The sequence below is a fragment of the Bombus fervidus genome, chromosome 12, assembly GCF_041682495.2.
Source record: "Bombus fervidus isolate BK054 chromosome 12, iyBomFerv1, whole genome shotgun sequence".
NCBI lineage: Eukaryota > Metazoa > Arthropoda > Insecta > Hymenoptera > Apidae > Bombus > Bombus fervidus.
This window is the reverse complement of record NC_091528.1, coordinates 2,434,475-2,447,140: the sequence shown is the minus strand read 5'-3', so window position 1 is coordinate 2,447,140 and position 12,666 is coordinate 2,434,475. Positions and strand designations below refer to the sequence as shown.

General features: G+C 40.6%; 1 protein-coding gene across 3 annotated transcripts in view; it reads left to right on the top strand.

Annotated features, from left to right (window-relative positions):
• The window catches only part of LOC139992606 (uncharacterized), a 248,876-nt gene that overhangs the window by 52,523 nt on the left and 183,687 nt on the right, over window positions 1-12,666 (top strand). For all 3 annotated transcript variants that reach the window (XM_072013566.1, XM_072013563.1, XM_072013565.1), the window contains one exon: window positions 3,934-4,031. The gene's annotated coding sequence lies outside the window, so the exon portion shown is untranslated. The remainder of the gene's footprint in view (window positions 1-3,933; window positions 4,032-12,666) is intronic.

The window sequence follows — 12,666 nt, the reverse complement described above, 5'->3', positions numbered from 1 at the left end:
AGGTAGCTAGTAACAGCTAACTGTATGTACGACCTGGTGGCTCCCGCGTGCGGTAATAGCGGTGGCTACGGTGTACCAGTCAAATGCATACCGTATTGATTTTAATATCTACGCCACGAAGGTACAGGCGACTATGAGACACGAAGAGCTGGCGAAAACCACGCTGGATAACGATCTATGTAACTGTGTTTCGCCATATTGTCTGAAAGTGTAGTCCTTTATACACATTGTCGATACGGGGGAAAAAAACGGGGGACTGCGAAAAATCTACAGAGCTATACGCGACTCTTTCCTTTTTGTGCAGTGATATTAGCCCCTTTTTAGGTATAGAGGCCAAGGAACATTTTAATACTACTATATCGATCCTCGTAAGGGAGGAGAATAAATTTCAGCGACACGTGGTCGTTAAAATTTAAAGTGAAATCACGATCGTAATTCAACGCGGCGGCGTAAGGGTTAACACCAAAATTAAGAAAGCGGTCAAATTGCTTCGTAGAAATTTTAGAGATCCACTAAGAGAGAAAGCGTTCAAAGCTTCCGAGAGAGATAGAGATAGATAGATAAATAGATAGATAGAGAGTGAGAGAGAGAGAGAGAGAGAGAGAGAGAGAGAGAGAGAAAGAAAGAAATCTATTAAAATTTCCTCTTCTCCCATTCCGATCTTAAAACAATAGACATAGACGCGGAAATATCGAGAGTCCAAGCTCTTTCAACGCTAAAATTCGGATATCATCGTCGTGTCGTATAATCTCTCTTCCCTCGTCTCGCGTCTCACATGAAACGCGGAATGCTCATGTCGCGATAGCCGTCGTTTCATCCATCGAAGGGTGGTCTAAAGTAGAAGGGAGATAGGTGGGAACCGGTGACAGCAGAACGTTACAAAGGGGTGCACGTACACCGAAGGACGCCGATACGTTACCGAACCGTGCAGGGGAGATGACGCTTTTACAACAGCCATAAACGCCTCGCGTCGGTGAGACATCGCGTCGGTGAGAGGGCACCTGTGGCTGATGCACGACGCGGCGTTGCCGCAAAGTCTGCCGCTTTGCGTACGCTCCACCGACGCGTTAAGGATCTATGGAAATTTCTTGGCTGCGGTGCAGGCGGCGGCGGCGGCCACACCAACGTCGGCGGGCGGCCATTGGCCTCCCGACCGCGGTGAAAATGCTTCCCCTCTCTCTCTCACTCTCTAGCCTTTCCATGTATTCGGAACACGGTGTTAAGGATACGAGGCGCTGTTTTAACTCAATTTTCCGATACTATCCAAAGGAGAGGGGCAATTTGGATGGGCCACCGTAGCAGAAACGCGGTTAACAGGGGTGATGTTAAAATTGTACTTCAACGTTTAATTGCACCCTTAGACCGTTCTGAATGTGGGCTAACGAGTAGCCGGAAGTACAATAGTTGCCGGAGAACACGTCGCGGTCGGAATTAATCTGATTTGCTTGGGAAAAGGAGGAGCTCTGCAGAAGGTGGGCAAGGGGTAAGTCGGAGAATTTAATGAGAATTAATCGAGTTGGAGTATTAGACGATTGATGGAGACAATGCGGGCGACTGTTGAACGTTCCTCAACTTCTAACGTGTCTCTGCGTACGTCGTTGAGCACGTAAACGATGGGTGAAACGCGCGATTTCTGACAGACAGGAATTTATAGTTGCTCGCGAGGAATCCGTTAATGGGGATTTAGCCTCTGCTGCATCGAAATAATGCTTGTCTTTGAAATATAATTAACGGACGGTAACTCGAGCCGGAGGAACACACGCCGTGTCTTGTAACGACCTATTGAACGCGACGTCGGCTATTTTGCTCTACTTTCTGGCACACCCACGCGGATTTAGGCACAGAATTTTGTCTAATAATACGAAGATGGTAAAACAGGAGGGCTAGTTTTCGAACGAATAAATTCTCTAACCTGGATTTTACTAGACAGCATTTGTACGTATTCCTTTACGAGTCGTTTCATTTAATCGTAAGTGCGCATATAACTTGGCGCAACTTCTCGCCTTAGGTGCCAGTACTTTCGAGACCATCATAAATGCTTTTGTTCGTGTAGGTAATATCGCGAAGCTACTTGCGCTTTGTAAAATATTCTTACGCTCGAGTAAATGAACTTCAATGATCATCCGTTTCGATATCGCCCGACTTGAAAAATATTAAAAGGGAATTGAAATTAATTTTAAAATGCTATCCTTCCTCTCTCTTCTTTAGTACATTATATATCATTTTATTTTTTCGATTAACTCGCGATACCTAAAATCAAGCTACGCTATTATTATTTAGCGATTGTTGCGTCGCAATGGCAAAAGTCAATCGAATAAACCGGTTGGAAATGTTTCAAACGCAACAACGGCCAAGTTTATAACCGGCAACAGTATGTATCCGGGCGAATCGGCTACGTCACGATGAGCACACGATAAAACCAATGTTGACAACGTGTTTGCAGTTTTATGGGGTGTCGGCTAAATGCAACGCGGTGTACAGACCTTAATAACTCTCGCGTGATACGAGAATAGAAATACGCCGTAGATTTACTGGTGCGCAAAGTATTACCCATTCTCTATAAATGACGAGGAGGCGTGCGTCAGAAATTACATCAGTTCAATTGAATCGTTTAACGGTCAAAGTGTAGAAAAAATTTCATCGTTCCAGTATTAATACTACATACTATCGTCCGGCAATATAATACTTTTATTAGGTATAGTTGGTGGAAAGAATATAATGAGATTATAAAATTAATCAGAAACTAAAGTAGAAGTACCGAATATGTTACGAAGGTTGAAATGTGATCTGAGGTAACTTGAAGATAATTTGGTATGATTTGACAATTCGATAATAAAATGATTTCATAATTTGGAGGATATCCTCCAAGAATCTATATAAGGAGTTATTAATGAGGTTAATTATGATTATTATACGAGACCATAATCGTAAGAATTTCTTTGAATAAATCATAGACGGTATTACTAGTGATGGTTTTAAAATATGCTAAGGTGCGACAAACAGATGCGACATCTGAAAATAGGAAAAGTTGTGAATAAACTCTGGGTTATCCAAGATAATTATGATAATTAGTCAGTAATAATTAGTCAGTAATTAGATGGAAAAGGATATTTCCATCATTCTTACCTCTGACAATATTGATCTATGATGTTACGAAATTCTAAAATTATGGTTTAAAAGTAGAAGACTTTAATAATTTTTTTACCAATATTTTTGTGTAAAATATTTTTATAATTATAATCATAATTATTTATCAATTATTTATTCAATAATGTATTAAATAACTTACTAAGTAATTATTTATATTTTATAATTATCATTTTTATGTAAAGCATTGTACTCAATCTAATAATTCGCAACATTTTCGAGGGGGTTGCTGGTTATACTCTTTGGTCAACCGACTTTTGAATTGGTTTGATATCTGTTTTCACCATGAAATCTCTCTATAAAATATCACCGCAAAATATATAAAAACACCTTACATTAAGCTTACTCTGTGCTATTAAGTTTAAGCAGCTTCCAGCGCATCGCGGCAAAGCTATGACGTTAATAGGGCGTACTCGCCTTGTAACTATAGTTGAACCGGGTGAAACGCGAATTTTGATTCACCATTTTTAACGTCCCATCGTTATTTTTGCACCCTATCAAACATCTTTGCCGCTTATTTTCTTGTTATCGAGTTACACCGAATTTTTGGCTTCATAGCGAATTAACAACGTCGGTTAATCGACTAATCGGTTAATCGGTTAATACGCTCTTGCCCGAAAAGCTGTTCAATTAAAAATTTATATCGCTACAATGTAGCGAAGGATGTTAAGTATTTTCAATGACAAAACGAAAAACTTTTATATTCATTACGTACAGTTGTAACTTAAAATTGAACGATGCTGGTGAATTTCGTGTGGAGTTAATTCTATGGTTCTCTGATTACAGAATCGATTCTGTTGACGATATCAAGGATTCTCTTTAAGACGTCGATTGAGGCTGTACGAGCATCTCAGCTGTGCATGTCCGAGTTTGGTGATTCACTGGTGAGTTTGCTGTCCTCAAATCGTATTTGCGATCTATTTCCATATCTATATCGGTGAATAATCGTTATCGTGGTTAAAGCGTTTTATATAGATGGAAGAAATTTTTCGAAAAAAAAAAAGAAAAAGGTTGAGATAACAAATTCCTATCGATTCGATGATAAATTGAATTTTGGGCGCGTGTGCTATCTTCCTTTGTACTTTATGATCCGCAATAAATGTCTGAAACGATGTACGGAGTCAGTACATTTTTAGCTCGCGATGCTGCATTACATAGTTCTCTGAGCCTGGTAAACGTAAACAAGGAATCGTATGTTTGCTTATCATTACAGTTAATACATTATTATCGATTCTTGGAATAGTACACGCAGGAAATTTTTCTTCTTCGATACTAAACTTTATTAAAATTTTCCGATGTCTTACGACATTTTCTCATGATGATGATATATACTTTTTTTTATTAATTACTTTATTATTAGAAGTTATAGCTACGAACGTGTGTCAGAAAGTTATGTAAAGCTGCGAAATGCTCCAAATAAAGATTTAGATTAACTTCAAGGATTATCAAAGAAGCGGGGAAATTGAAAGTACGAAAATAACGCGGTGATTTTACGCTAGCCACTTGAGCGTGATCAACGAGCGGAAAAGTTGAGCGCCGAGAGGAAAAAGCACTGCTTAAAATTCAAACGTAAAAGCGGCCGAGCACAAAGCAAGGGAGCTGAGCGCCCACTGATTCGTGAACGATGATCAGGGAAACGACAGAAGAGTTTAGGGTTATAAAACGGACTTTATGATTCGAGATACGCATCCGTGTGCGATAGTAAACGCTTTATTACTGCATCAAAGGAAACAGTTTACGAAAATTGGTCACGCTCGTGATATCTCGCACATCGTAACGCATTAATATCGTATCATAGAATATTTCGTTTATATCTGCTCGTAACTGCGATTTATTATTTGCATTTGATACATAGCGTCGTGGTTGATGTGTATTTAGCGCTGTAACGTATTTACCAATTGTAGCGATTCGTGTTGCACAGATTTCCTCTACGACGACACCTAAAGTAGATGTCAAGTGGGCGTAAAATCGACGTTATCAACGAAAGAATGAATATTTACAATCATTTATATATTTGCGATCGTACAAAATATTTTTAATTCGTCACTTAAAAAAAGAAAAAGAAAAAGAAAATAAAGCAAAATATTAATTTAACTGAGTTGTAACGATCAGTCGCCGCGCCGGCTTGTTAATATAGCAATCGCCATCGGTGTAAAAATTCATTTTCAAGTGACAAAAGTTTGGCGCGAAAGTTAACGTCGACGAGTAATGAAAGAAGAACAAGTGGAAACTTTTTTATGGCGAATTTAACTTTAGTGCGGGTAAGTCGGGAGGGGGATGGGAATTGCGATGGACAGGTAGGAAGGGGGATCGAGTATTGGATTACGATGGAATGATTGCGCTCTTAATTAAAAGTGGGGTGGAACAAGGCCACGCGCGTTCCGACCGAACGGATTAACTTGCTAAATCCGTGTTATGGTCTTATTGTCAGGCTGCTTCATAAAACAAGATGTGTGTTACCTTGGCGTTAATTCACCGGTTAAAATATTCATGGTGTTTGTTCGTCGGCATTCGGTGAACACCCGTCATTCGTTCGTAGTCAAGGGGGAAAAGCGACAGCTCTACGCGTGAAACCTAATTTCAAGTGCGACGGTAAGTCCCCATGAACGTAACTTGACTTAATGTAAGCCGAGTATTATTATTGCTTTAATACCCTTATTTATATTCATCTCCTGAGACAGTGCACGCAAAAGGTGACTAGTAACGCGACCCTCCCTTCGTCGTCGCGACAAAAAGCTTGGGAATTTTGGCAGATTATACGGGGAACAGAAGAACGTTGGTTTTTAGTGTTTGCCTCTATCCTGGAAATTGCGCGTGAAATTGTAATAGGCGACAGTTGAATTTTAAATATCGTCGATGTACGTACACGTTATGTGTCCATTGGAGGTAAAGATCAATTGGTGGAAAACGAACTCGTCCACGAGTTAAGAGTTTTTACGATAAAATTTCTATTAAATGATCTATAAAATTCGCGTTGAAATTGCTTCGTTTCGCTGAACTTATACGACAAAATCCGATTTGCCCCCGATGGAATTACGCGAATAAAGTTCGAGTCTCGTTGGACAACGTATTTCATCAACGATCGCAATTAACCGCATCACGACAGCCAGGTGTAAGGAAAAAAGTTGGTGAGAAAGCGTAAAACTGTAAAGGTTGTCAGGCCGGAGCGAAGTTACTGCTATCAGCGAAAAGGGGTAAACGCTTCAGCCCAGTTGGCTAACGCGCCGAGAGAAATCGATGGTTAATGGACAAAGTTGACACCGTTACAACATCCCGAAACTGCTTCGGGAAACTACCGACATTCGTTTCACTTAGGCTGCCTTGCTCGGTTCTCCATCCTCCGCCACACCGTTTCACCCCGCCTGTTTCCAGGTCTCTCTGTATTATCCGATACCCTCGCCTGTGCTCATTCGTTGAACCGTCGCGTCGACGGTTCCACGTTTCGGTGGTTCCACTATTTTATGGGACAGAATGAAGCGGAGGTCAGCCTGATCTTATAGATTTTTTCGGTGTTATTTAATGGTTATTGGCTGGCGATGAAAGTCTTTTAATAGAAACGATGGATCGTCGAGCCCGGACATGGGAAAACTGTTAAAAATCTGGTACTTGGCCAGGATTCGAGGGCACTTTTAGAAGATGATCGTACGTTCTTGAAACTTGGAACTAAAAACATCCTTTGCTACCGACACTTATGTTCAATTATCGTCCAATTATTCAAATAACGCTGCTGTTATTAGTTATAGCGTGTTCGATAAAATAATTAAAACAGCCGGTGGGTAGCCGTATTTTAGCAGCTGCTTATTTTTCCTTAAGCGGAATAATGTTCAGATGGATTTACGATTTCCCGTTTTTGAGTCTATAAATTTTGAAAAAGGAGTTTGATCGCTTGACTGGGTACGATACAGAAGGGATGAATAATTTAACTACTTTTCGAAGTAAGACGATTTTAGGATTATTTATTACGTATACAAATTTAAGTATATATATTTCATTTATATGTAAAAGAAAGATTGAAAAAACCAAGATCAATGAAAAATTTAATAAAATTGTGAATCCGGCGTCGATTCTATTCCGATGCTATGAAATAGTAACTTTAATTTGTCGGTTTAAGGATAGGAGGTGATCGTAGTTGGCATGACGCGGCGGTCTTGAAAAGGGCGGGTTATACGTCGGAGAAAGCAATCAAGAGTCAGTAAATTTTCGGGGAACGGAACCCCCTAACGACAAGCCAATCTTGATGAGTAAAACGGTTTCGACCATCATCAGGCTGTTAGATTAACGGGCCGCGTAGCCTGGAACTTCATATTACGTTTCCGGGCATGTTTGTTTCCTCCCGTGCCTCTCGTTTCCGACGATGTACTGCCTGTCCAGAGTTCCGCGTGGCGATTTGTCGCAGCTAAATGCAATTGTCCCCTTATTTCTTCGATAATTGCAAAATCGGTTGATGAAACTGGCTGGATACACGCGGAACATCGAGTTACTTTGGCTTGTTTCTGTTCGTGTGAATCGTGCCCGTGGTCGCGTACACATCTAGATAGACCAAAGGAGCGATCAAAAAGGGAAGAGTATTAATCGTCGATCGGCACTGTATGGAAAACCGAGCGATCGGGCGTGTGTCGAGCACTTTCAGATTGAAAACCGAGGTCGAATCAGCCTCTTTCATTTTCGCGTTAAGCGCGGCGCGACGCTTTGCTTCCGATAAAGCAAGACGATTCCTTTTTTCCTTCTACTTCGATTGGAGTAATAGGAGAATAAATAGTAATCACTCGTTGGTCATTTGTCCATAGGTTATTTGTCGGTAGAGACCACGGAATAGAATTGAAATTCCTTGTATGGTATAGCGAGATATTGAAGATTTATATTTCTTCCTTTTATAGCTTTTCTTTTTATAGGTTTGAATGTGAATGCGCGAATAAAATGGCAATCGTATGTTTTTGATTTTCTTTCTCCTTTTTATTCTTTCAGATAATTTCTCGCAGCAGGAACTAGAAATACATCATTTTTTTTCTTTTTAAATTAAGGAGTCGTTATATTACTCTGTTAAAATTATTTCATTAAAATTGGCAAGTTCATTTCGATTATTGCAGGTAAACGAAACTATCGCGTGCCAGTTTCCTCTTTACGCCGGCCTAACGAAGCGGTCGTATGTTTCAGCTCGTTAAAACTCTTCCGGGCATAACCGTGTAAGCGAATTTTTAATTTCTCTCCTTAACGAATTTAATAAACTCGCGCAATGGTAAGAGGTCAAGATGGTGGAAAAACAAATTTCATTGGAAGTAATTGAGCAATCTGTTTTAATCAATCTCCCGTCGAATCAAAGTCCCGCATCTCGGCCGAATCTCGCGTGATGGCCGGCTACAGGCAAGACGTAAAATTAAATAAGCTTCGGCTGAATCACCGTGGAAGCGATTGTATCGCTTCCGTAGTGGGCTTGATCTCCTCTATTTTCCTCTTAGACACTTAGCCGGCGAGTATATAATCCTGAACGACGAGGGAATTTGCATTTTTCTGCATACGAACGCCATGCTCTCAGCGATGGTCGTCGCGTCATGGCTTGCCCATGTGCTTCCGGTTACCTCCGCGCGGTTTTCTCCGGATCTACGTAATCGTTTCTCTTGTCTTTCCTGGATTAATTCCACCCTCGAATGCATTTTATGGAAACATTGCAGTAACTGTATTGTTGTGTGTGTGCGTGGGGGGGGGGGCACGCGCAACATACTATAAAGTGTTGGAAGATTAGGTATTTTATGAACGAGATCGAGGATATTTGTAGTATTTTTCTTGTAATATCTTATCAAAGCAAGGATATGTAAAAATGTTTATTGAACTGTTCATATAAAGTTGCAGACTATTGTCCATGACGGAGGATTATTTGCCGAGACGTGTTCAATGATCGAGTTAATCGGCGAACATTAGCTTTCTGCGAACTTGGCTTTGATCTCTCAATGGTTGAGTTGATTCATCGTGTCGTGAGAAACTTGCGGCAAAGTTGTTTACAACGTTACTGAAGCTGCGTAGAAGCTTCTACATAAGTCGATCTATTGGCTTGGCTGATAATAACAGAATATGTTAACCAGCCTATTTGCGTTGACAATTTTTCCAGCGCTTAATAATTAACAGAAAAGTATTTTCTTCTTTTTCTTCTCAAACTACGAATAATCCAGTTCCATTAAAAGATTATCACGCTTCAGAACTAATTTTGGTTTCACTGAATAAGAAAGATAGAGTAACAGATAGTAAAGTAACGCACATCGTAATTTCTGAAATACTTTTATTATTCTTAGGATAATATAACAGCCCCTTGTCTGCGTCTATTCCCTGTCAATTCTTTCTGTGAAAGTTTTAACACTAATATTTCTGTCACGAGAAACAATCCAGGCTAAAAGCGATTGATATGGACATTCAGATACCATTACGCGCTTGGATATTGTTTTCCACGTGCGGAGGGAAGTTTAAATAGGGGGCACGTAGGTATTCTCCTTGTTCGTAAGTAACCACCGGTAACAATGGCGGTATCTGAAGGCGGCGAGGACGGCGGAAGCCGTGTTTTGCCGCGAAACGTCCTGGAAACTTGACGTTGATCGGTGCAGGTCGGGCCCTTGGCAGCTTTCAAGTCTGTGAAAGTTTTTGAAGTAACACGGCTAAACCCGGTCCGGTTCGATCGATCGGTGCACGCGCGTAACGTTGCAATCGGCCGCCATTATATCGATCGTTTGGGAGGGAGATTTACCGCGTGCATGCCAGCCGTGCCTCCTACGAACATATGTCATGTTATTTACGAGCCAGGCATTACTCTCTGCCCGATTTACTATATTTTATGTTACGTGGATGGACTCGCAATTCTTTCAAATCGGTCGAGCCAGCAATCCGGTCACGTCGTCCGCATGAACACGAAGTGCGTATGACGTTCTTCGCACCCGTTCGATTATGTCTACGTCAACCCCTCCATTCAACAGAAACATCGTGTTCGATCCCTGCCGGCTTCCGGATTCAAAGCTCTCCCCTTCCCCATTCCTATCGAACAGACCGATCATTTCGTTTAATCGCCGTCGATTCGCGAGTTTCGTTGGTTCGCGATTGCCGCTCGATTTTAGCTCTATACATCTGCTCCGTTGTCGCTAGATGACTACTTTTTCTTAACTTACTGTAATTACTTCGTCTTAGAGGTACAAGAGATACATCAAGCTGTAACGTATTAAACGTCCGTCTTACTCGGTGGAAAGAAATACGCTCTTATTTTTCATTACTGTAAGTTCATTAACGAAAATATCGTTTTGTTGGAAACAATTTACTTTTGCTACATACCTACTTGGCGATACAACGAACAACTTTCATTCGGACATTTTATATATTACAAGATAAGAAAATAGCGAGATTAAGAGAAGAAATACGAGGGTCGGATCAACAATGTTCTCCACGAGTCAAAAGTTAAGCGTCTCGTTATCACGGCGAACGTGTAAAAATTCGGTGGATCAAAGACTCGGATTGCATGTCGAGTGATTGAAAACTTCTGAATGACGGCTGGAGAATGCATCGTGGTTTCCGGGCTGATATGGGGACATATATTATCGTGAGAGACGTTCACTATTCTTTGCAATGACTGGCTTTCTTTCCCGAATGGTGACCATCAGACGCTCGGGATTGGTGTTCGTAATCCATTGATATATTCCACTGAAAAACCTGCAAGAGATAAAAGTAACACCTTATCGATTTTATCCTAGAATTCGAGCTACGTCTCTCGATTAATTAGACTGAAGTGAAATTCTTTTTTTTTTTTTTCATTTTTCTTACGCCCGAATAATCTACAGGAAGTGCAGCTGGTCAATTTGATTTATCGAAAGAGTTCTTTGAGAAAGATGCGCTCGTACAATTTTTCTACCCAGTTCTTCGATTGTAATTTTTCGATAACGCAATAACGATGTAACAACTCGCTTTAAGAAAATTTCAACGGGGAAATTTGTCAAAGACTTAATCAGTTTCTCGCGATAAAGACGTGTTTTAAACAACACTCGATATTTTGAGTTTATTAACTACTACACAACATGTACAAAGACGCTGGGATGATGATTGATGTTACAGCCGGGATAGATGTTCCTGACTTCGACTAGAAACATGCAAATTTAACAGGACTTCTCCAAACTTGCCCTAAATTGATGGAATAAAGTTGGACATTAAGTAAACAAAGTAGCTTCGCGCGGCGCGTAAAGTTCACGCAAATTAGAGAGCAACCTTGCTATTATGCGTCGCCTCTACGTTTAAACGTGTATTAACCCTCTGGCATCATGATGATTACAGGTACGCAAAAGTTTCCCTTTTACCAGGAGGATGTATATCGTATATCGGTTAATGCACGTCTTTGCAATTATTCCGCGACTCCGTATCGTTCCTTGTTCCATGTTGTTCGCTTTACCTGCAACTCGTTGCGAAAGGTTTGCCCCGACGATGAAAGCTTTTTGAACTTTCTACATTTAATCTGCTAGTTTAATGATGTACACGTTGCTCGTTATTAAACGTTACGCCGTAAGAAGGGATCCATTAATCATCATGTGCTTACGTAAACTATTAACCCTTAATTAAGGGTAGAATTCGGTAACCGAGCCGGTTATTATATTGAAAACAATTTCTTCTCGGGTAGAATTTGAAGAACTCGGATTTTAAGGATAAGAATTTGCACGTCCAAATTCATTCAAACTTAAGACTGCAAACATTTCAAAATATGTAAATTACAAACAATTAGAATCTGAATATCAAGTCTCCTTTTTTGCGCTTCATTGTTCACTTCCATTTGATCTTATATCGAATGTAACGAACCAGAAGCGATGAATTTATCAGTTACACGCTACACCTGAAACATTGATTCATCGAATCAAACAGCCTTAAGTGAGTTGTCACGAAACGCGCTACTCTCCGCGTTATTTCTCTTCCATTAGATATGCACCGTTCCCGGTGTTTATCCTCGCCGATAAGATTGTTGACGAAATCGCGTAAAAATCTGGTCGCCCGTATCGAGGAAACTTTCCACCCGAGACTCACTACTTTTCTTGTTAGACGGTAGTTTCCCCTTCGACTAGAATAGCTATAAAAATTCCTTCGTTTACAGTGCATCAGGAATTCTCAAGTCAAGCAGGTCGCTTTGCATCGTGAACAGGATGTTTTAATCATAAGCGTTCTAGTCCAATCCTACGCGATACGCGAACAATTCTTCTCTATTTCAGTGAGAAACTCAAAATACCTACGCTTTAAACATTCTGCCGCAATTTTGATGGAAATAAACAGCCACCAACGCAGACAGGCCGTGTTTTACAGGCTGACTGCAAAGTTTATGCACACCCTTGCCACGAAGTACATATTCTTTTCCTCGATTTCTCGTTTTTCTAACCCTTTGGCGATAAAACGGCTTTCAGTCAGTCTGCTCGACCCACGTGCTCGAAATTATTCCAATCTTGGCTGACCTTTCCGGTTGTACCTTTTTCTTCCTTCCTCTTTCCTTTACTACCGTTTTTGTTTCATTCACGCCTC